General features: G+C 37.1%; 1 long non-coding RNA gene across 1 annotated transcript in view; it reads right to left on the reverse strand.

The window, feature by feature from the left end:
- Window positions 1–21910, reverse strand: part of LOC123835379 (uncharacterized) — a 459456-nt gene that overhangs the window by 234737 nt on the left and 202809 nt on the right. Inside the window, exons 6-7 of the long non-coding RNA XR_010406420.1 lie at window positions 18908–18997; window positions 7054–7176 (exon numbers count right to left, since the gene is read on the reverse strand). This is a non-coding gene — a long non-coding RNA (uncharacterized LOC123835379). The remainder of the gene's footprint in view (window positions 1–7053; window positions 7177–18907; window positions 18998–21910) is intronic.

The following is a 21910-nucleotide window of genomic DNA, read 5'->3' on the forward strand; positions in this document are numbered from 1 at the left end:
TGGCAGGGGCACCTGGATGGCTCAGTTGTTTAAGCATCTGCCTTCAGCTTAGCTTACGATCCCACAGTCCTGGGAAGGAGCCCAGGTAGGTTTCCCTGCTCAGTGGAGAGCCTGCTTCTCCCTCTACCCCTCATCCCCTCTGCTTGTGTTCTCTCTCTCTCTCTCAAATAAGTAAAATCTTAAAAAGGGAGGCAGGGTTTTTGGCTGAATACTAGAGAGAACAATTCTGAAACTTATGAGAAAAGGGGAACTATCTCATTTCCTCTCTGGGGGGGTTTAGATGATGTTAATCTGGACAAATCAGAGAGGCTTTCCCGTCAACCATTTTGAAAGCACTGATTGGTTATCAGACAGATGTAGACCAGGAATTTACCCTTGAGCATCACTGTTTATATGGTACAATAGTCTATTTCATGATGGTCCTTAGCATGAGAGCCCTAACCTCAATTTCTAGGATCACATCATAGCCTAGAGGAAATGTCATTCTGACATAGTAAGTAAATGTATCAGAAGCAAAACACTGATCCCATTTATTCAGGCCTGTGTTGCTCCTTGAACTGTACCTATCCCCTAGATAGCCTGAAGGCCCTGCTGCCTCAGACAAGCCAACAATAAAGCCTTTCCCCATACATATACATCAAACCTCTTTTCCCCAGGAAATTTTATCATTGATTTATGAACCTTACAATCTGGTTGACATGCCCTTTATGGTCCAACCTGGTATTAGAGCCCAGAAAAATTCAGGTAGGCTGTGTGTCCTTAGCTCCTCTTTGCCTATGCCCTACGCCCTCCTTCCAGAGGCTTCCAGGACCATATGCAAATATGCCCTTTGATGGTTGATGATCATCCTGTATTATTTTTTGACATAGGCTCAGCTATTTACTGTAATCATTGAACTTTTAATGATCTGAAATGCACATAATAAAAAGTAACTAACTTCACAAGATTGTGATAGAATCCTAGGCAGAGGCAAGAAAAAAAATATTTTTTTAAATTACCCAAATATATCTAGGTACTCAGGTATGATGGTTTTGTGCACAGAGTCTAGACCCAGCATTCCCAGGTTCAAATGCCAGCTCTGCTATTTATCAGCTTCATGACCTTGGTCTAGTTATTTATCTTCTCTGGTTTAGTTCTTCTGTATAGTGGTAATAATAATAGTACATACCTACAACACAGGATTGTGATGAGGATTAAATGAGTTAATTTATGCAAAGTGCTCAGAATAGCACCTGGCACATAATAAGCACTCAATAAATATTAGTTATTATCCCTAGGATTGTGTTTCTGTTTCTAGAGATATTCACTTATACTAATAGATATTTACTTTCCCAGGTGTTCAAGTAAAAAAGAAAGCCAAATGCTCATCAAGTTTCTCTTCTGCTTCAGAAAAAGGATGAGTCCTTTCTTTTTCTAAATCACAAGTATGTGAAAATTAAAATACTTTCGCATGACCTCTTGTACTTAAAAATCTGCATTATGTCTTTCTTATTGTAAAATATGAACCAAGAGGTGCTCTGGGCAAAGGTGGTTTCATTTAGGGGTTCAGCCAGTTGGTTTAATTCTAATCCAAGGGTGCCGTAGCTTCATCTATAAATCCAGTGACACTACATGGAATTCTTGCAACCATACAGCATTGTCTGTTATACTTTTTTGAATATTTGCTTTTTCCCTGCTGGAAAATAAAATTTCAACCTCCTATTCACATTGTTACTCCAATATGTCTAATGTGTCTTCATTACTGTTCACAGCACCAGTGATTACCATGGCGCCCAAACATCAATTAATGCCTGATGATGATTATGATGTTGATGTAGTCAAAACAGAGGAGCCCTTGATTATTCTCCATCTCTGTGTCAGATCTTCAGGGTATATCTAAATATAACACTAGATCATCCATTTGGACTGAGCTGCCTCATAATCAGTAAAACTGACTTCCCCCCCCTGAATATACTGAAACTTTTTGTCTCATTTAGGAATCCCAGCCTAAAAGATTCCAGTCTTCTCCACTAGTATAAATGAATAATATCAACACTTCCTTCTATTTATTTATATTTAAAACACCTGACATGAGAATTCAGAGAATTCAGATTTAATCTTTTCTTTCAATAGTTGATATTTCTTTACTTTTACTTTTTCTTTTCTTTTTCTATTTTTTTTTTACAGCAATCACTTTGTGGTTTTTATTATGTTATGCCTGGATTTTATGATGTTAATAGCTGGATTCCAGCTGACTGGTTAGAACAGGGGAGTGGATGACAGGTAAAGATGAGATCTCCAGGGCTTGAAATCCTGTTCTCAGCAGTTTTTTTCTTGTCTCTGGGGACCCGTTGCAAGACAGCACCATTTCATAAAGTGTCAGGTAATTGCTAACACTAGAATACACACATGAATTTTCTACGAACTAGAATAAATCTTCAATCCATATAGACATAATTAGAATGATACATTTTTATGTTTACCCAATTCCCTTGGATACATTTGCTCTATTTCCCAATAGAAAAGAAACACATTCTATGAAAAGTGTCAGGGAGTTGCCAAAGGACATTCTGCTGCTTCCTTTAAAAGCATAGAACTTAAGAGAAGCATGTAGCTGTCCATCACTCAAAGGATTCTTTGCTCAAAGACTAATGACACTGCTGCCACACATCATTGTGATTTTCCCTCATAACAGAGGATTCACAGGTATTAAAGAGGCCTCAGTAAATTAGCATTCTTTTATGATCAATTTTAATTAATCTTTTGAGTTAAGACAATGTGCCACTACCATATATCATATGGAGGAATTTATCACAGTGTCACTTGCTCATAATAAAAAATAACCCTTATTATCATAAAAGCTCCTTAAGATGGAGGAGGAAAAGATATAAAAAGAGGCAGGGTAAAGAAAAGAAAGAAAGAGAGATGGATGGAAAGAAAATAGATAATAAAGACAGAGAATCATTGTAATATTTAAATGCTAACAGTGTGTCTATCTTTGTTCACTTATCATGTTTGGCAATACAAATGAACAACAGAGTAGGGAAAGGCACGATATGTTAAATTATTATGGGTATGTCAGATAAGCAGTTTGTCTGATGTTTCCATCTCTGCTGGAAGGCTGGCTTAAAACTGTGTGACCTATTCTTCAGAGAGTCAAAGATAAACTCCAGCAATTGTGTAATTCCTCCCACTCTGACAGAGATAAATATGTTCATATTTTTCCCAGCTAATCCTCCTTGTTGGGTGATAACATATGGCTGCATCCATATGACATACAGAGATTCAAGATATCTGGACAAGCATCCGGCTATCTGTAATACTGTCTGCCCACTGGGTCATCTTGTTATCGGGGTCCTTTCAGATTAAACAAGTCTGCTGCAAGTTGATGCAAAAATAAATCTACAAACCTGGGTCCTCTAAGGCAGTGGCATTAGTCCTTAGTTGCACAAAATCATTGTAGGGAAAGTTTGTGGGTTTTTTTAAAACAATGTCCAGGCTTTCTGGGTGGCTCAGTCTGTTAAATGTCTGCCTTCAGCTCAGGTCATGATCTCAGGGTCCTGGGCTGGAGCCCCTTGTGGAGCTCCCTGTACAGTGGGGAGTCTGCTCCTCCCTCTCCCTTTGCCCCTCCCCTGGCTTGTGCTCTCTCTTGCTCATTCTCTCTCTCAAATAAATAAATAATTAAAATCTTAAAAAAAAAAAAAAAACAAAACAATGTCCAGGCACTATTAAAGACAAATTAAACAGGTTTCTTTGGGTTTGGAGTCTGGGAAGCAGTAAATGTTTCCCAAATGATTCTAAAAGTGCAGCTAGATTTGAAAACCACTGTCTCAACACTTTTGAGAATAGTAAGTATACTCAGTCTTGTCAGATTTCAACCAAATATTAGGCTTCCTAAATTTGAAAAGAAGACAGGGTATTTTGATTGGCTAGATTGAAACAAAAATGTATGTGTTTAAAAAGTGAGACATTAAAATCAAAAGCAAAAATAAAAGGGTTGTGGAAGAAACAACTATGAAGATAAGAAATTGAACTCAATTCAACAAATGATAATTTGAGCACCTACTAAGTGTAGCAGGTTCTATTTTGGTTGAATGATAAATGGAGGTAAATGAGGTAAATAAATGATATAACCAAATAGGATTACTTTACCAAGGATAGTGACTGACATTTACATATACTTTCTGAACATACGATGAAATGAAACAAGTGTATGTCATAGGGAATGTAAGCAAGTGTTAAAGAAAACATTGTGGAAGTAAGACTCTTTAGCTCTTAAATAGAAAAAACTGAAAACTGTGACTCTCTTGCACTGGAATGTTTAAAAATCAAGTAGATTCGCATCTGTCTAATGGAGCCACAGTGTGTTACATTTTTACTATCCTATGACTTTGATGTGGTTTCTGTTCCTGAGTTTCTCCAATTCCCTACTTATCTACTGTCGCCTCTTCATAATTGAGAGGAAATTCTACTTGTTAAGTCTGAATCAGGATTCTGTGTTATGTCCTTATCTCTGCACTTCATGTCATTACCTACAGTACATTTTAGCCCTGACCTACAGCTAGCAGGGTTTTTGTTATTTGGATTTACCTAGAAGAATGTATAATATAATGAAATAATATTTTTAAAATTGCTTGAAGAACTCAACCTATAGTTTCATCTTCAAATCAAAGTAGTTTTCATAAGATATGATGAGAAAACCTTAATTACAACTGAGGTATTTTTGTCTCCCCTCTTTATGGAGTTCTAAGTAACTTTAGATGAATTAGTCCTTATGATGCCCTCATAGAAAAGAGAATATAGATGTTTCATTTCATCTTATTATGTTTTTCTTCTCATTATTCAGTCATTCAAAAAAACAAAACAAAACTGAGCTACTAATATGTGCCAGAAACTGTGCTAGGTGCTGCAAATACCACCGTATCATTCATACCCTACCAAAAGAAAAAAAAATTCTAGTGAGAAGACAGAGACTATATATACATAAATAAATAATGTCAGGTGGAAATAAGTCCAGTGATTAAAAATAAGCAAGGTGCAGGGATAGAGTCAGGGTTGCAATCTTAACTGCAATGAACAGAAAAGGCCTCGATGAAAATGTGACTTTGTGGCAAATTCCTAAAGAAAGTGAGGAGGCAAACCAAACACTCTTCTACCAGATATTTCAGATGACTCAGTAGAGGAAAGAGCAGGTATGAAGACTGAGGCAGGGACACATTCCATGTATTGGAGAAAGTGAGGAAGTAAGAAAGAAGGCTGGAGAAATGTAAGCAAGGAGGTGTGTATGGAGGATGGGGTAGAATGATTCTCTTCTCAACATACTTATGATGAAATCAGTTATCTTTCCTTTTATACTCTGCACTTTGATCCCTGTCCCTATAAGTGGGCATCTGAAGAAGACTTAGAGCTCCTAATTTTAATAGGGTCTGAATAGAAGAATTCATGCATTAGTAAGGGGCCTGGCAAGAAACAAGGTACATTCAAGTAGGATTGCTAAGAGGATTTAAATAAGGGAGTATTTATTATAGAGGAGTCACCTGCAGCAGCTAGCCACAGCAGGAAACCACCACCTGAATGGTAAAGGGAGAAAATGATGTTACAAGAGTCTAGTAGGAGCTATAGCCACACAAGAGGAATTGTTCATCATGAGCTGTAGTCATGGATCAGGTAGCCTCTGCCAGACTGGAGACCCAAAGAGGGAGCAGTGGAAGTAATGCCCAGCCTTTCTCTCCTCCCACCCTCCTGTCTTTTGTCAGTGCCTCACATTGGTCCAATTCACCTGGAACCAGAAGGGAAAGATCTCTAGTTACTCACTCTACAGGGTTCAATATCCTTAGGCACAAAGAAGAGTAGAAAGTGGATTGGAGAGAGAAGTAAATACAGAAAAACCAGCACACTCTATAAGACTACACTTCGTCTAAATTTTATTGGGTGGTTAGTCCAGGAGCAATTACAGCAGTAATAGGTAACAAGAATCAAATATGTAGGGATGCCTGGGTGGCTCAGTCATTAAGCATCTGCCTTCGGCTCAGGTCATGATCCCAGGGTTCTGGGATCAAGTCCCACATCGGGCTCCCTGCTCAGCGGGGAACCTGCTTCTCCCTCTGTCTGCTTCTCCCACTGCTTATGCTCACTCTCTCTCTCTGACAAATAAATAAATAAAATCTTTAAAAAAAATCAAATATGTAAATATGTTGACTTGTAAGGGGTCAATAAGATATTCTTCTATTCTTTAAAAATTGAAATGCCTATGAAGTTTCAAAGCAATTTAGACATTTTTAATCTACTAACCCCAAAAGGGGTTTTTGTGCATGTATGGACCATGTATTTTTTTTAATTGTATATGCATCTGTGTCTATCATATTATCTTCAGTTTCTGAAGAAATTGCTTTTCTGTTCAAGTGAGTCATCTCCAATATTCCTTGTGATCTTTATTCTGGACCTCATGCATTTTTTGGAGGTCCAGATGCACACAACTGAGCCTCCTTCTTGTTATCTAACAAGAAGCTGTGTATCTGATTATCCTGTACCAGCCAGAGATCTCTGCACACTTCCCAGTAGCCTTCAAGGTTGTTGTGTTGCCTGAGATTGTGCTTGAAGCTGTTACAATTCCACTCTCAAAATTCTCATATGGAGACTACTGAAAATCAGAGATGATATCAAGTGACATATGTTCACAATATTCACTAGGGAGAATTCTGATTGACAAGAATTTGAACTGAATTGTATTGTTGTAACTTACACTGTGATTTTAACCAGATAGCATAGAACCTGTCTTGGAAAGAAAGTATCCAGAAGGTTATCTGTTCTCCTAATTCTAACAATATTCTTCTAATATTCTTCCAATATTTTACTAGCCTTTTTTTTCTTGGGGGGATGTAATTCTTTTTAATCACACAATAGTGCAACAAGCCTGTATGTGGATGCTAATTCAGATGATTTGCTGGATTTCTTTCCATCATGAGAGGTTCCCTTTGTGCATTCTTTAATGATCATGCAGGATAAAAAAAGAAAGTGAATTGTTTCTTCAATAATTTTCCAGAGTTAAAAAACATCTGAGATGAGAACACTTACCTCCTCCCCAGTAACAGGGCCAATATGGTTGGCAAACTCCAGTAGTTAGGAATCATCAATACATCCATGGCTGCATTGCTTTAATGCAGAGTGGATACACTCAAAGGCAGAAGAAAAAAGTAGCTAAGGAATAAAATGGGAATTGAATGATGACTTAGTCATTAACAATCTGCTTCAAATATCAAAGATGTCCAGCATTAAAGAATCCACAGAACATGTGCATCACAAAGGACCTGCTAACAGAAAAGACCCAATGCTTTTGCCTCTCTTGAAAATAGAATTTTAGAGCTTATTTCACTAGGGAGGACACTAAGGCTAGTAGAGACCAAGCACCTGGCTTATACACCACAAAATTAATGATAATCAAGCTGAATTTAGATTGGCCTTCCTAGAAACAGGGCCTGTGACAGAGATCTGGATGCTTGGAATTTACTGCAGGAGTGCTCTCAGGAGACACCTGTAGTTGCATGAGGGATGCAGGGAAGGAGAAAGAGAGCCCAGCAAGGATGTGTCACAGGTTAAGTCTAACCTTGGCCCGATCCATGAGGGTACTGGAGGATTAAGCACACTGCAGAACTGACCCGAACCTTGGGCAAAGCGGCTTAATGTTCCTCTGCATTAGTCACTGCATGTGGGCCACCTGGAGGTGGAAAATAGGCATAACTTCTTGGATGAGGCAGCTCTCTGGGGCCTGCTATGAGCCGTTTGCAGCCAACTCTGAAACTGAGGGCTGGTGTACCAATCTAGTAATAGGATTCTGGGCAGGGCACAACAGCATCTTCCATGGAACCAAAATTTGAATTCAGGTGCCCCCGAAAACTACATACCTTCTTTTCAATATGTAATGTTGTCCAAAGCCTATCTTTTTTTTCCTCTTCAGCATACTATAACTCAATCTCATATGCGTTCTTCCCTCTCATCCTGATAGTAAGCAAGGTCAAACAATAAACTACCAAATTTATTTCCTCCTGCCCCTTTGTTTCTTCAGCAGCTTAGATTTGTGAGAAGTGGTGTCAGTGTACCTGACAACGTGAGGGCATTGTTTTGGCATGCTGTACTATTTTGTGCCCTTGAATTAGTATGGATTTTGGGATTGTGTCCACAGCGATAAATCTAAAATTCAAGACGAACCATGAGAGACGATGGACTCTGAAAAACAAACAGGGTTCTGGAGGGGAGGGGGGTGGGAGGATGGGTTAGCCTGGTGGTGGGTATTGAGGAGGGCACATTCTGCATGGAGCACTGGGTGTTATGCACAAACAATGAATCATGGAACACTTCATCTAAAACTAATGATGTAATGTATGGGGATTAACATAAGAATAAAAAAAAATCTAAAATTCACTTCCTCAGCCTACGATACGTACCCAATCTACTACTTCTTCCTTAGCAGAAGGCATTGAACAAAGTATTTACACCAAAGGAAGCCACTTAAAAGGAACAGACTGAAAATGTAAGGATGATGGAAATAAAAAGCTAGACCACAGGGGAAGATTCAAGTGATCACACACCTTAAATAATAGAAGTCTGTGAATTCATGCTGGCAGACCTAAGTAGGTCACCAAATTGGTTGTTTACTTGCTGTTGGATATGAAGCATGATAAAGTAAGCAGGAAAGAAAACTGTGTGAGCTGCATCTCCATAACAACAGAGAAGAGAACAATTACAAGAGACCCTGGCCAACCGCCTCCACAAAAGCAGTTTTAACCTCAGAGCAACGAGGAGTGACATAGCAAACTACTGCTAATGTCTGAATAACACAGGGCATGGAGCCAGGTAAAAACTTTCCCTTTTCAGAGGACGAAAGCCTTTAATCCACAGGCAGATTTGCTGAACTAGCTGAAACCTTGAAAGGACTGAGCTAACTACTGCAAGAATAATATAAGATAGTAGTAAAATGAGAGCTTATTAAAAGTAATTTAATTACAGTATACAGTATGTTAAAGGTTAGACAGCAACACATGCTAGTAAATATTAAGAGATTGGTACGCTGTCAAAATTTACCTATATTACCAAGAATGTCATGATACTGTAAATGGTAACTTGTTATTATGGTCTAAATAACATTTTGAATGAGCTTTTCTTCCTTTTCTTTATTACTGAAATATAGAAAAATTAAACTAAATTTAACCTTTAACTCCACTTTTTCAAGGCATGATTGGTCTCCCTAAGTATTCAAAATTCTCTTCAACAACCTTTTCAAAGCAATCTAGATATTTTTCTTATATTTATTATTATTTTTTAATGCATTGGGGAACTTGTCTGGGATATTTGTTTACAGAGATTTTTGCCAGTGGATTAGGAATTTTATCTTTCAGCATGAAATCACCCATTGTATCCAACTGATCTGCTTTTTAGAAACTATAACCCAGGGACATTTGAACTTGATCTTTGATTTTACATTTCTGAACATTCTCCAGATAACCTGTTAATTCTCTAAGAAATTTTGAGTCTGGATTTTTTTTTTTTTTTTGCCAATATAGAATACATTTGAAAGGATTACTAATAGCAAATCCAAAGTATCAGCAATTATATCACAGCTCCTAATAAAATCTTACCAAAGGGATTAAAACTTCTGAGAGTCCTTTTCTCCCCTTCCCTCCAACCCCAGTCCTTACCCCTTGAATTTCTATAGGCAGTAAAGTTCCACTGTATTGAGTAGCAGGCCTGGATATCTTAGACTGCAGCTAAATTCTACAGACCATCAATAGAACAGTTTGTAAAGAAGTGGAAAAACAGCATTCAAAAAATCTTTGCTGGCTTGAGTGGACATAGCCAAGAATATTTGGATGCCTATCTTTGCAAGTCAAAATTTATGCCAGGAAGCTCTAATGAAAACTGCACTACTTAACAAATCCATGTGTAAATTCCTTCTCAACTCTGAATGAATTCATTCCTACCATGTGGAACATTATTCATTTCTTTTTATTCTTTGCAACATACATAATTAAATTAAGAAATTATAATTTAGGTCAGTCTATTGCAAACAATTTAATGTAAGCAGTCTTTAAAAGAGACCTGTTTCTAGTAACCTTTGCTGCCCTTTCAAGAACATTAAAGCAGCATCTGGAGTGGTTCAAAGCACAGCCCATGATGCTGGGCTGAAGTCCAGTGCAGCCCCCATCTACCACTAGCTATGTATGATCTGGGTGAGTTGCTGAACATCTCAAAGCATCGGTTCTCCTAGCTCTAAAAAGAAGTCATAACAATAATAATTACCTCACTGGGCATTAGGGAATATCTGATGAATTAATGTGAGCAAGGCCCTTTCCCCAGTGCCCCACACAGTAAGTCTCAACAAATAACTGCTTATTAAGATGTTTGAAAAGGATATGTACAATATTTTTACTATATACTGCTGTTACCAAAATCTAACTGTATAATTAAAGTTGAATGGAAATGCTCCTATCAGTGAAGACTTCTGATATTTCTAGACTATAAAGCTGATTCTACTTCCTTGCATAAAATCTTTCTGTGATTCCCCATAATCTTGCTAATAATACGCAAACCCCTTGTCATGCACATACACAAATTTTCTCATCATCTCGCTCCTTGCTCCACATTTCCTCAATTTTATCTACTACCACTCCTGGCTTCAATAAATGCAAACAGTCATACAAAACTACTCACAGCCCCTGAATATGCCATGCTGTTCATGCCCCTGTGCCTTTGCCTGTGCTGTTTCCTCTGTCTGCAAGGCCTTTTCTTTATCTTCCTCTGTCTTCTAACAAACCTGTGCTCCTTCCTCATGACCCAACTCAAGTATCTTTTCTTCTGGGTAGTCTTTGCTGATGTTTCCCATTCCCTAGGCAAAAGTAATCACTCTTTCCTTTGTATTAGATTAGATTATCATATAAGACATGAAAATCATGTGTTTAAAAGATAAGATAAAAGCATGTGTTTACATGCTTACCTCCATTAAGCTATGAGTTTACTGATTGCAGGCACAGAATTTGTCCCATTTACTATTTCTCCAGCAGAAAATATTCTGTTTGGTTTATGTACCTGCTAACTAATATTTGTCATGAATTATTGACCAAATGTATTCATTGACATTTTTACAAGCTTTTACTACCTCCATTATTCCACCCTGATTCAAATCATCATTGTTTCCAATCTGGTTTCTCTGCATCCATCTGCCTTTCCACAGTCTATTCCCAACAAAGTAGCCAGAGTGATAATCAATACCTTCCAATAGTTTCTCTTCACTTTCAAAGAAAGCCCAAAGTCCTTATGATGTCCTCAAAGTATGAGTAATCAGGACCCCATTGTCTCATGAACCTTCTTTCTTCCTACTTTTATCTTCTACCACATTACTCCATCCATATATGCTTCCTTTTCATTCCCTGAACACACTAAGCATGCACTTGCCTCAGGGCCTTTGCACTTAGCAGTTCTTTCTGCCTGGCAAGCTTTTCACTTACCTATCTGCACAGTTCCCTCCACCACTTTCTTTGAGTCTCTACTCCAATATCAATTTATTTTAGAGATCTATCTAGACATTCCATATAAAATAATAACATATAAAATAATCCACCACCAACAACCATGCCCCAGGCTTTCCAATCCCCTTATCTTCCCCTTCTGTATTTTTATCAGTAGCGCTCATCTTCATCTTATTTATATATAATAATATATTTACTTTAGCATTTGTCTATTGCTTGTATAAGATAGTTGCCAAGTATGTATTTACTAAATTAATGCTATATTTAATGTTAAGCTCATTATAGAATAATATTCTCTTTTTCCTGGTAAATTAATAGCTTTGGGTTTACCTTCAGCCACCCCTATTGCTTTTCTCTGCTTTCCTTAAAAAGGAAAACTTAGAATGAATGTTTTCCTTAACAGACAAAACTGAGAAATATATTTAAGTTGAAGAGCCATACTTAGGAGGTTATTCTGTGTATAACATAAATGCAGGGAGCCTAAAGAAATTTATAACAACTGGTCTTTGAACGTCAGTTTTTTATTCCTATATACCTCACCTTCCGCACTCATATCATCTGCCTTTCTCATTTCAAGTAGTGAGTACTTTGTATTCTTTCTCCCCAATTTGGAATTCTAAGTCACTCTCCATTCTGATCACTGACCCCTTTCTTCTATATTAGACACTCTCAAGGAAGGGCTTCTTGCTTTCTTCCTGCTATAGAGACTTTTTTCAGAAAGCATTAGAAACTCACACAAGCTAAATCCTGAGAGGATTTGAATCTTGCCAGAGATTAAAGTCTTAAAATAGAAAACTGAAATTCTACTGTATTGGATAATGAAACACCAGTAGGAATGAGCAGGAGCTAAAATTTTATGTTAAGTCTTATTAACCCTGAAATTGCACTTCTAAGAGGTCCCTCTCCAATGCTAGGTACTAGACAAAACAGCAAATTAACCAATCTTCTCAAGAGTTGAAACCTAGCTTTCATTAAATATCTAGAACTGGAAAAGTGTCAAGCATACAGTGGACACTATATAAACATGTATTATTTCTTTAGTTAAAGATTTTTGTGACTCAGTAGACATGTAGTATACTTGAAAGGAGAATTTTACAAGGTTTCCACAATTATGACTTTATTAAGTTTCCTTGCTTTACAGATTCCTTGGTATTTTCCCCATGTTTTTCATGTCTTTCCCTGGTCCAGAATTCCTAGCAATTTTCTAAGTTTGTAGACCATAATAAATTGACGTCTTTTCTATGCCCCAAAAGGGTATTTTTTATAGAACTTTCAAAAGTTCTTTCACATGGCTACCCAAGTTTCTTTTGGCCCTCAATAGAGGAGTTAAATGATTCCTCCAAGGTCACAGAGCTGGTTAGTGACAAAAGTTGGATGAATCACATTCAATGACCAGGAGGGAGGGCTTCGGTGGTGTATAATCCTCACATGCAAGGAGGATGTTACTAACCTACCATTGTCAGGTCTCACATTTTGAGTTGCTACTCCATTGACAATGATGGATTTCCTTTGATCCACCCACACAATCCTAGCTTCATTCATGACCTACAGAATATGCTGGTTTTTTAAAATATTCACTTAATTATGTAAGATCCAGCAATTACATAAGATACAGAAATGGCCAATTGTTTTGAATCCCTACAATAAGATTCTCTAATCAACTGATTTAAATAGAGACTTGGCATGCTAGACAGCAATCAACAGGGCACCAAGTAATTAGCTCCAGGAATACCTATCTAAAGAGACAGGCCTGGGCCTACAGTCCTCACAGGTGTTTAGTCTTTATTTGTATTTTGACAATGCTGTCTGTTATTGCTAAATGTTTTAATGTATTTTTATTACACAAAGGTTTCTTGGTGAAGGGCATGGATTTTTAAAAAGTAATTAATAAATTATGAATCGTCTGATAAATATTTTATGACTAAAGTGATCAAGTCAAAACCGCATTTATGCATCATGTGTTTTTAAAAACAAACATTTTGTTTCATTATTTTCTATTCCTAATCCAATGAGAACTCTAAGGAAAGAGTTAAGTGCTAAGGAAACAGAGAAATGGAGGCAAAAAAGTACAATCCATGTTAAAAGACTTAGATTGAATCACTGAACATGCCAAAGGTACAACATTTTTCCTTTCCTAATCCTCCCTTTACACTTCGTTTGTTAACGTGGGTCACTGCTGTCACATTAACCACTGTGGATTATAAGTGCTATCAGCAGGTTGAATTAAATTGCTATTAAACATGCATTTGGAAATTTGTGTCATATGTCTTCAGATGGAGTTAGAGGTGTGCCTATGTAATTTGGGGAGGTAGGGATCAAAATGGTACTTAATGTGTTTTTATTTTAGGCAGTGAATTGCAGACAGAATATGTATTTGTTTAACAGGATCTTAATAAATTCTCAAAATGCAAGAGTCACATAGAATATTTGGAGGAGGAATATTAATACTGATACTGAAAATAAATTGCTACATGTTTTTCTCTAACTATTCTACCCCATCCTCTTTACATTCAGAAATCAGGAGGAGATAAACTATTTACAAATACAGTCATATTTTCATCACTGACAAAAGATAATTTCATATTAAATCAAGCTATTCTTTTCTTCTCTGGCACTCAGTTGACATGCTGGCTGACGTATCCTATGGTAGAACCTCTTTAGGAGATGATATTGTAGAGGAGACTGAGCACTGAACACTGAACACTATGAAGCAGTGTTTTAAAAAGTGTTCGGAGGAGCAACAACATCAGAATTACTGGAGTGGTTACTAAAGTGTCAATTTCAGAGTCCCAAACTAAACCTACTGAATCAGATTTTCCAAGGCCAGAACACAGCAACCTGCATTAATAGGCTCCAGAGTAAATCACATGCTAGGGAATTACTGACTTGCTGGAGGCTAATTTATAACTCTCATTCAGTTCATTCCCTTAGAGAGAGAGAGAAAAAGGAAAAGATTAAAGTAAAAGACACCACTCAAGCTATTTTCAAAAGCATTAGATGAGCAGTGTCCAGTGTAGCAAGAGCCTAAACAATCTAACTATATCACAAATATAAAGTAAGGCAACCTTTTTTACAAAAAAATTGTTAAAACATATGCCTTCTGGTATAAAATATATTGGTGAGTAGTAAAGAATTGAGAATGGAGAAGTTACTAAAGAAATAAAAAGCAACTGATCATTGATCTCATGTAACAGAGATCACTTCTCCTACACAGTTTTTTAAGTTTTCTTTGTGTAGATCATGATTCTAAATGAATGTCTTTTACAAACTATGTATTTTAGGATTTTATTTATTTATTTGACAGAGAGAGCAAGAGCGAGCGAGCGCACAAGAAGGGGGAGTGGCAGGCAGAGGGAGATGCAGACTCCCCCCAGACCAGGCGGAGCCCGATGTGGGACTCGATCCCAGGACCTAGGGATCATGACCTGAGCCGAAGGCAGTCGCTTAACCAATGAGCCACCCAGGCGCCCAAAACCATGTATTTTTGAAGGTTGCTTCCTGAATTTTTTATCTAAAATCCTAGCTATGAAAATAATTAATTTTGGGGACGCCTGGGTGGCTCAGTCTGTTAAGCATTTCCCTTCACCTCAGGTCATGATCCCAGGATCTTGGGGTCATGTTCCGCACTGGGTTCCTTGATCAGCAGGGAGACTGCTTCTCCCTCTGCCTGCCACTCCCCGTGCTTGTGCTCAATCTCTCTCTCTCTCACAAATAAATAAATAAAATCTTTTTAAAAAAGAAAGTAATTAATTTTTAATTGGGAAAATTCATCAGATTATATCTTAAGTTAGGATAACACAAATACTTAGACTGAGTTAGGATAAATATAAATACTGTGTACAAACAAGAACAAAGTGGTATGAGGGGAAAAGAGAAAGAAGGAGATAGAGATATAGATGAAAGTAGATGAGTAAGTTTCCTTGGAAATGTACTTCACATCTACCTGGCAAGAGGTTACAGCGTAACATTTTCCAAGCATAAAAGAGTCCTCTTAACTATTTTTCCATATTACACAAAGAAATTATACAAAGGAAGATGGCACCTGTGTGTCTTTGAGGTGGGGGCAGCCAGAAAATATTTAAGAGAATGAAATATTCCACTAGCCCTAAGCACTGACTGTAATAAAATCTTGGTACTTATAGATTTAACATACATGGTTTTGACTATTGTAGAGTGATCTGGGTTCCTGGCATGCAGTAATCTATAATTTTGATGAGGCACAATTTGAATTACATGTGTTGAAAGGACAGGATGGAGGAGTCCTACAGTCTGTCAGGCCACCTGAGCAGTGGCCTGCCAGTGGAGATCTGACCACTGTTACACATGTGCAATAAGGCTTTTGTACCATCACTCAAAAGTTAGCTTTTAGAACTGGTGACAGAAGTAGAGAAAAAGTCAAAAAGTCAAAGAAACAGATGGATGTTTCTGAGAAAGTAGAAATTTAAAATTAAAAATGGCATATCATTGGTAAGAAGAAACTCAGTTTATGCTCCATACGAAAGAGCATAGCATAACGGTTAAGCACCTGGATTATGGAACTAGACTTTCTGCATTTTAATCAAATAGATTTCTGATAAAGTCCCAGCAGCACCTGCCTCAATTTCCTCATCTGTAAAGTGAGAATAATTACAGTGCCGCTCTCAAAGGATCATCATGAAGGCTGAAATTATAAGTGTTTATTAAAGGGCTTACAACAGTACTATATCAATGTTTGTTTAAATAAATTCCAATAGAATTGGCAAGACTGTTTCAGGGCATGTTCCAGCCAGGAGAGAGAGAGCTTATCAAGTGAAAAAATCTTCGCAACATTTGAAAAGACTGTTTGCATAAAAGGCATATGTACCTGGATGGAAATATGACTTCCAGGAAAGCCAGACATGGATAAAGAATATTGCTTTGCGATTCTGGAATTTTTTTACTGGAAGCATTCTCTCTGAAGAGTAAACATCCATTATATTGAACTGATAACGACAATAAATAATTTCAGTGGGGGGGAGCTTTACGTGAATATCTAAACAACTTAATCTAGTACTCAACTGATTTAAAAAAATGGGATATATCTGCCTGAGGATTCATAGAAGTTTTATTTTCCTGTAGTAACATCGTCTATGAGACAGGCATATTGTCTTAATCTTCCTTTTTTTGTTTTGTCAAATGTATTCCTTAGCACTTGACAAATAAATGAGCATAACCATAATCATAACTTCTCTGTATATAGCCCATTTCCTCAAAAAGCTATATGAGCATAAAACATACATTCTCCTCTTATAATCTGCCAGAATGTCAGTGAGGCTGGCCTTCAAATAGGACTCTGGTGCATTCCAATTTACAGATAAGCATTACTTATTGTTGGGAATGCACTCTAAATATGAAGAATGCAGGACCTGCACTGTTAGGAAGAATAAAGCAGCTTTCAAAGAATGGTGACATCACCCAGCAAACCTGCTGTCATTAGTATGAAATAAATGGGGAAGTTCAATTAAACTCACAGCCTGAAAGGTAATTTAAAGGCCTCTTTCTCCAGATTGGTGTGTATAAATGCCCAATTTTTATTCTTATCTTGCTAGGATCAGTAACATCAAATACATAAAGAGAATTGGCAGCTAACCACTTCATTTTTTCAAGGTAGAATCATTCTGTATGGCTCTACACTCATAAACCACCCCACGCCCATGTCAAACTGCAATTGCCCTCATAAGCAATTCACCTTGAGATAATTATTTCCCTGCAGTTGTATTTAAATTCCAGTTTTAACAGGTCCCTGTGGCTGGTTCAAAAAAAAAATTGTAACTTAAGATATAAATGGTACATGGTAGCTGATCTCACTTATCTTCATAACAAAGGTATCTCATTGCTCTTTACAAAGAAAAATAAATATCATATAAGACCAGTAACCCTAGATTTCTCTCAGCAGTCATAGGATGCTTGCTATTACTACTTCTTCTCTTCTCTGGAACTGAAACACTTTTAGGAAAATATTCTGAATGGCATATAACCAGGAAGTGATTCAAACTGCCCTCCCTGGTTAAATTCCTGTTGTTATTTCTATGCAGTCAAATGATTAGCAGCAGGGCCAAATGGCTACTGGCTCATTGGGCTGTCAGCCTACCTGGTTCGACTACTGCCAATGATGTGCTGCTTGAAAGACCAAAATTATAGCTGTCATACTGTCCTTTGAGGTTTAAGTAAAACTCAAGATTAAATGTAATGCCTTCTCTATGTTTCTGAGCATTTCAGGGACCTAAATTTTCATTGCAATTTCCTACTCTGAATTTCTTCAGTTTCCAGTGGATTCAAACACTTTGATCTTACAGCCATTCTCTTCCTGGAATCTGCTCTGTGAAGGCCTAGAAAAAGAACTCAGGCCTTTTCTCTGATTTATCCCAACCAACCTACTCCAGGTAATTACACAGAGAACTAAAGATCTGGAACACCAGGATTTTTTGTTTTCTTAACTTGGCATTTTAACATCTTAATACAGATGATTAGACACTGCTCAGCTTCCCCCATTCTAGAAGGCTCTCTCACCTTGCAGATACCCTTTATTTATTATGTATAGCAATGGAGCCCACTATTGTCTGTCTACTCAGTCCAAGACCTGACACTAGATATCTGCAAATCCTGCTAAAGTAAGGGTCCTCAGCTCTGGGCCTCATCCTTCAGTAGCACAAAGAAATCAGTGGGTGTTTTGAGGTTTTACAAGTTTCTTTCTCTCATACTAGTCTCTGTGCATATTTCCCTAACCCTCCCCACTCTTATATATATTCAAACTCTATTGTTCACATTAAGGTTATTAAGTTATACACTCTGGGGCCACTTGGACTAACAAAGTGATATGACTCCTTTTACTTACCTGTCAAGTCTGTTAAAAAATATTTGAGGTGGTCCAAAACTAATTAAATGAGTCAAGCAAACACCTAACTTGATTTGTCTGTCTTCCTCTCACCATTCCTGCCTTCCGTCCTTCCTTCTTGCCATAATGACTAAAACCAATTTACCAAAAAATCATTCTACTCTGAGGGAGAAGGAAATCTGGGTCATATAAATTTATACCTATAATTTTAAAGCTCCCAGGTCCCTTCAAGAAAGAGTATTATTGTTAATATTTTTCCCTAAATGCAAAAAGCCTGGATTTGGCTATTGTGCCATGCATCTTTGTGAACTGAACTTTAATCTCTAACTCCAAATAGGTAACATAGAATCTGTACTGTTCATGAATGAAAACAAAGTATTCAAGATCACAAATAAATTGTCTTATACCCTTCATTTGCCCAGGCCATGGATAATAAAATAGGGTCAAAATAACATTGGCAAAATTAGTGTTTCTTTAGTTCTGCTCCTATTTTCTTGATAAAAAAACCTCCAGGCCTCTCAAATCCCTTCTAAATAATTCTGAAGTCATGTCTTACCTTTGTTCTTAGCAACCACCAGACAGGGAATATTTTTATCCTCTCCTGCTTAGGCCTTGCTTCCTGAAGCAATGTCTGCTGTTGAGGATCCTGATGTTAGAAACAAAGGTGTCATGATTTGTGCCTGGGCTCCTTGCTCTGTTTTATTGTTTCTCAATTTCAAATGTAGATAAGCATGGTTTCCTGTTCAGACATCTGTCATCTGTCCTCAAACAGTACTCCTTCTCTGGTCTTGAAGTAAACCTTTATGACACAGCTGACAAGTAACGTTTATTGCCTTATGTTTTTTCTATCTTAGTGTGATTTTAGTAAAGCAGCTCTTCTTTTTAAATTCTCCAATGTAATTTCCTCTCCCTAAGACACACAGTATATTAGGCTGGGATCCAAGTACAGATACTATTCTCACCTCCAACTGGTTCACTGCTTATCTTTCTCCATATTTAGGTAAGTCCTGTGCCTTTCAGAGGTCCCCAGAGATCCTTCCTCTCAATGAGACTTTAAAAATGGCCAGATCTTGAATTAATACAGCAAAGGCTCAAGCCCAACTTCAGTAGATTTGTCAACAGGTAGGTACAGGAGAGGGCAGAATAGAAGCTAGAGATCAAGTCTTTCATTTTCTAAGTCTCTAAATTTCCAATTCTTAGAAAGAAGAAAGCTATTTTTTTAAAATTTTTTTATTGTTATGTTAAACCCCATACATTACATCATTAGTTTTAGATATAGTGTTCCATGATTCATTGTTTGTGCATAACACCCAGTGCTCCATGCAGAACGTGCCCTCCTCAATACCCATCACCAGGCTAACCCATCTTCCCCCCCTCTCCCCTCTAGAACCCTCAGTTTGTTTCTCAGAGTCCATCGTCTCTCATGGTTCATCTACCCCTCCGATTTCCCCCCCAAGAAGAAAGTTATTTTGATTCTTTCCCTCTCTCCCTCTATCTCTCCTTTCTTTCTAATTGTGCTTCAGGGTACTGGCTTTTACATACTTCCTACAAAAAGTAGGGATAGGTCCAAAACTAAACCTGATCAGGAGAAAAAGGTACTACATCAGGATTAAAACTCTGAACCTGAGAAACACAGAGGGTCTTCATAAATAATTCTGTTGTAGTTTCAGTTCATGGTTAACAGCCCTACTTTAAAGACAGCTAGCTGTCCAATAAGAAATCTGTATGTTTAAAACTATGTATTAGTGATCAGTAGCTAATCACTATTTTTGTAATTTCCACATTAATATTGGTATCTTGTAAGAATGTAGGTGAAGGTGACAGAATAAAAATAAAATATGTGAGCAGGATGTTTTTAAGCCCTTAAAATTACTCCAGAAGTATAAGATAGCATTTGACTTCCACTATTGCTAGGATCTTGGATGAATGGCTATAGGGGCTAATTGTCTTCCTCCTCACTCCTTTGCCTTTTACAATGGGACTACTTCCTCTGAGAACTGTGATCATCTGGTATGCTGCCCTCCTTGAGGTTAAAGTGGATCCTTAACTGTCAGGTGCTGACTGGTAAGGCTTGAATCTAGGTGAGGTTTTGAACAAATTAAAAAGTAATCTGCTAATGCACACCTTTCTCACAGGTTTTTGAATTATTTCTTTTTATTCTTTTTCATTTTTCCCTAATCATATGTTTCTTTTGACCTAGTTTGAGGAGAGTTTTTCTTCCTAAAGTTTCTTGATTAACAGTCAACAACCCCTCCTCAAATGAGTCCACAGCATTGCGAACTTAGATAAAATTGTGGGAAGAGGAAGTTGCCTAGAACCAAAGCTTTCAAAATGCTTCTTCACATTACCCCAGCACCATTATGGAGCTATTTAAACCACGGAAATCAGAAAGAAAATTACCCATATGTCACTGAAATGTATATATTTTTCTTCTTTATTGTCAATATACATTGCAAATGTTTTTAAATAAGTAAACATTAGAATTATAGAAACATTTATACTTTTTTCATTCTTTTCTGTTTTCATCTTGGCAATCTAACAGGTGTACACATTTACAGCATCCCTGCTTTTCTCGTAGGAGTCTCAAGAGGCTATATTGGAGTCTGTGTCTAACCATACCTAAACAAGTGATAGATTAAAAGAAAAATGCTATCCCTTATTTGGATAGCATTTGCCAAAATGCTCATTTGCCAAAATGAACCAATTAAACGGCTATGTGTTTAAGAGAAAAAAAGAGACAAAGTTTTAAAAAGTTAAGAGAGTATAAAGGACTCATTTTTCATTTCCTAATACTGTATAGAGAAGCAATGTTGAATGTGTCAAAAAATTATTTATATGTAACATCTTTAAAATGTTAATCTAGGGATTATCTGCATATTCTATTATTTGTATGTTCAGGGAGCAAAGGATACTTTCTCCACATTATGTGCTTTTGTCAATGTCATTAAAATTAGTCTCTTCCTATTCACCTAACAGGACTAATAATTTCAGGTAGCTCAATAATAACTACTGTATCCTATATGTAACTCTTGCATAAAAGATACACAGATGTTAAAGTACATGAGTAATAGTAACTTTATATTGGAGAAACCTGGCAGACATCACCTTAATGAAGTAATAAGTCATTTTGATAGCAAATACTAACAACAGGGTGTGACAAGAGCACACACAACTGTGGTACTCTTCCCCAAACTCCACAAATTCAATCTCTTCATGAGAAAACATCAGGCAAACCCAAACAAAATACTTGATCACTACTCCCCAAAAGTATCAAGGTCATGAAAGACAAGGAAAGACCGAGAAATAGTCACAGATCAGAAGAGACTAAGGACACGTGATGCCTAAACACAGTGTGGTATCCTAGGTATTGAGAAAAATAACATTAGCAGGAGAACTGTGGAAATTTGAATAAACTATTAAACAAATATTGTTTAATAATATCATACCAACATTCATTTCTTGGTTTTTGATAAATGAATTGAAGAAATACAAGAAGTTAACATTAGAGGAAACTGGGTGAAGGGTATACAGAAACATGCTGTGCTATTTTTGCAACTCT

The sequence above is a fragment of the Mirounga angustirostris genome, unplaced genomic scaffold, assembly GCF_029215605.1.
Source record: "Mirounga angustirostris isolate CCGP_5_RB_7025 unplaced genomic scaffold, mMirAng1.0.hap1 SCAF_12, whole genome shotgun sequence".
In the NCBI taxonomy this organism is placed as follows: Eukaryota; Metazoa; Chordata; class Mammalia; order Carnivora; family Phocidae; genus Mirounga; species Mirounga angustirostris.